This window comes from Mauremys mutica, chromosome 2, assembly GCF_020497125.1.
Source record: "Mauremys mutica isolate MM-2020 ecotype Southern chromosome 2, ASM2049712v1, whole genome shotgun sequence".
Taxonomy (NCBI): domain Eukaryota; kingdom Metazoa; phylum Chordata; order Testudines; family Geoemydidae; genus Mauremys; species Mauremys mutica.
The window spans coordinates 104,482,856-104,486,864 of record NC_059073.1 but is presented as its reverse complement, the minus strand read 5'-3'; the positions used below and the strand labels follow the sequence as shown (position 1 = coordinate 104,486,864).

Below are 4,009 nucleotides of genomic sequence, written 5' to 3'. Positions count from 1 at the left end.
TTTAATGCCTCTCTCCTCCTGATAATGGAAAAAATTAGTAGCCCTTTTGGTGTTGGTCTTGTGATCATATGTAATGTGCGTGAATGTTACTTCTTTCCCTCTCCTTAGGAAACAAAGTAATCTGGAAGTCCTGACTTTAACTTAGTTCTGTACCTGCCTTTTTTTTTTATTATTTTCAACTGTTTTATTCAAAAAATAGATTCGGATGGGGCAGGAGGGTTTAAGTTAGGGGGTCGGGGAGGAGCTGCAGGGTGCGGGGGTCTCTGGGCCTGGCAGCGCCTCTGCCCATCCCCCTACCTCCTCTTCTCCTTCACGCTGTAATGCAGGAGCAGGGGTGCAGGCCTGCCGAACCAGCGGGACAGCCACAGCTGCTTCATGGTCATGTGATCCGGGAGCACCTCGCTGCCGTATAGGATCTGCACGTGCTGCAGCGCCAGCCCCAGGCGGTGACACAGGACCCTGCGCAGGTGGCGCACCTGGGCCCGCACCGAGCAGCGCACGTACTTCTGCTGCAAACTGGCCTTGTTCTTCTCTTTGCTGGAGCTCTGCCGCTCCAGGCACAGGGAGACGTGCTCGTCGTAGTGGTAGTAGTGGGCACGGGAGTGGTCGAAGCTGCTGTAGGGCAAACCCATCGTGTCGACCACGGGATCCTCACAGCTGGGCTGGGTCACTCAGTCAAGGCCCCGTGACTGGTAGAACTCACGGATCCGCTTCTCCTCACTTTCCTGCAGGCCACGCACCAGCTTGTAGACGAGGTCCTGCATGACGCGGTCCAGCTTGAGGTTGAGCAGCGGCTGCATCTCGTAGATCTTCGTGTTGCACATGGGGCAGTACTTGCTGCTTTGCAGGTACTTCACGATGCAGCTCTTGCAGAAGGTGTGGGACACTCCGTGATGGTGGTGGCGTCGATGAAGTACCCGGCACAGAGGCAGCACACGATGTGCTCGTTCAGCTCCTTCATCTTCACCTTTACCTCCTCCTCGTTGCGGAGCGGGTCCATCTTGTAGATGGCCTGGAGCTGGTTCCGCAGCCGCATGGCGATCGCCATCGGGCCCCCCTGAGGAAAGGAAGCATGGTCTACTGAACTGAGCACAGGATGATGAGCCTGTAACTCCTGTGTTTTGTTCTGGGGACTTTGGCACGTCACTTGAACTCTTCGTGCCAAATCCTGCTCTCCTTATTCCTACGAGTAGTCGCAATGAAATCATGGGGATTGTTTACATGCGTAAGGAAAATAAGACTTAACCTCTGTCTCATTTCCCCCACTGTTAAATGAGGATAATGATTTTTAACAGAGGCGGTATTAGGCTTAATTATGTAGTAACACTTAACATTCATAGCACTGTATTGTTGTTTGTTCTATGAATATTCTGCTTTTGCAGAATTAATGTGCTTCAACCTGAGGGTTCCACATTAGGCAAAATATGGTTGAATTCTGAGGGAAGTTACAGCACTGTAGATATAGAGGCTACGAGGGTCAGGATTAGGCCAATAGTAATTACTCTGCTTATTTTTTGAGCATGTGGTAAGTGCTATCATCTTTGAGACCACATTGCTTCCTTTACTTGTTCGTTCCATCCATCCTTCCCTGTACAGCATTTCTGTTCATCTAAACCCTTGCAGCACAGTGCAAAGCTGTTCAAAGGTTTGCCTTTGCAACTTAACTCGTTTCCAAGCAAACATACCAAACTTTTCCACAGCATTTCACAAAGCATCATTTAAAAGAAGTCAAGTGAATTCATATGTTCTTGAAGCACAAAGACTACAATATATTTTCAGAGTATGTTATCACAGAGAAGAATGATATGTTCTCTCATTAATGCAACCATATTGTTTGTGGTAAGAGATACAATACTAACCACTTCCTTTGGTTAAAGGTTCTGTAGAATTGAACATGAATGAAACCAACAGGGTTCTATAGAAGTTACTCCTAAGTATAGAACTTAAAGAATTCAACATCTTTTTTGAATCTTTTAAATCAATCGGCATTCAAGAGCAGAGTTACTAGGAACTGAGCAAGTTCAGCTAAAGTCAAAGAGGGTTGGAGCAAGACATAAGTTTCTCTTAAATTATACAGGGTGGTTTAAAAATTCTGTAGAAAGGATCACACTGCATGTGTCTTCTGTACATTAATATATCAAGCTTAACATGCATGAACCACATACATGAATTTTCTTTGTGCATGGTCTTAATCCTAAAGAATGGACAAATGTAATGGTAAAAAAATTGACAGCTGTCACGGGGCAAAACTCCTCTCCCACTTTCTTCCTCACAGAAGCAGCACAGACTCCAGTGGTTGTGCCTCCACTGTATTCTTTTATTTTAAGTTCCCTCCACCATGTCCACAACAATCCCCATACAACAGTCTATTTACAGTGCCAACAGTGCTTTTTGGTCCTCTCCCCGGGACCTGAGTGGCTCTCCTTTGAGCCCATCATGTTACTGAGCTCAACTAGCCCTAGTCTCACCTCTCTCTCTCTCTCATATGATCCTCTCTCTCTCTCTCTTTCTCTCTCTCTCTCTCTCATATGATCCTGGCACATCCTTCCTGCCTCTTTATCAGTCTTGGGCTGATGGGGTAATTGGCTCCTTAGACCATCCAGCAGGCCAGCCTGATTGTCTAATTGTCCCCATCAGCTTTCTCAATGGGAACTAGTTAACATCCAAGTGGTCACACTGCAGGCTTACCTGTTTGCATCCTGCATTCTGTCGCAACAGCACAAAACTTAATAGCATGTGCAGTATTTAGGAAGTGTGTAGGGTATAAAAATCTATAAGCACTAGATAGCATATCACAAGACTTACAACTGCTAGTGACATAGTGCTGTCCGTTTCTCAAAACCATCAGATATTTGTATTGGGCTGAATTTGAGATTGACTGTGATGAGTTGTATTGGTAAATGAACAGCATTTAAGTATGAAGCTAGCTGAGGGACTGGGTGTATAGTATTAGGGAACAGAAAACTTTCAACCTCTATGCTAGCAGTTCTCACATTTTTTCATATTATCAGCCACTTCTTAAGATATAGAAACACACCACAACACACCGATTCTGGAGCTGGAGCTTCTAGAGTGATTGGTTATATGGGGAAAATGTTAACCTTGTATTAAGACAAAATAAAAATAAACTCTTTAATTTCTCTCTTGTAAAATGGTCTCAAACATTTAGCAGACATAAAAACAACTCATCCACACTTAATGAAATGGTGGCGATTTTTTTTTCCTTTTTGCTATTTGATTTTCCCCTTCAACAAAAACTTTCTTGTCATTGTTCAGTGGGTGAGTAGAACATTTGCAAGGCTTTTTTTCTGCAATACCCATTGTGTACCTCTATTTATTTGTTCCTCCGTGGTGTATAACATTATTAGAAGCGAATCGCCTATTGTTTCTTTATGGCCCTCTGCTCTAAACTCTCCAGGTCTCTTTACAGTTTGAATCTGTTCTTTGTAATTCCTTAAGTGTTGGTGTCATTACCAGGCTTAATTCACAACAAAGAAAGGCATGATGGAACCATAAAGGGTGCAGAATTCATTGACTTACTTTTAGGTGTTTGGCTGGTTAAACAGGTTTTTGAAAGTGGAAAGCCTAAGAATCTTAGCTGTAAGTAGGAATCAGTACCACTGTGGTAGAAGCACCATCAATCATGAAAGGCCATGTCTGTGAACCACAGCTTGAAAACAGAGGGGCAAGGTTATCCTTGTGCTAATGTGAGGACTGGTGCAAGACTGAGAGGAGGCAGCTTATGCTTCCTAAATTTTGTGGCTGAGGGAGCTAGTTCATCCCCTGGTACAGACCCCTTGCTTCTTGTGCTCCTTGCTGCTGTAGCATATGCCAGAGCCTTGCTGCAACAAGGGTCTTGGAGCCATGGGGAATTTCCAGGGTGAAGGACTTCCCCAGTCTCCCAGAATGCCACCTGCACTGTGGGCTGCTGTGGAGGCAGTGTAGAGGGCCACTGTGCTGGTGATATTCGTCTAGAAAGCCTACCTTGTGCTATAGGGCAAGTATGTAT

The 4,009-nt window shown here is 44.9% G+C and overlaps 1 pseudogene; it reads right to left on the bottom strand.

The window, feature by feature from the left end:
• Positions 1-213: 213 nt before the first annotated feature.
• Positions 214-1,191, bottom strand: LOC123364701 (annotated as a pseudogene).
• Between the last annotated feature and the right edge of the window lie 2,818 nt (positions 1,192-4,009).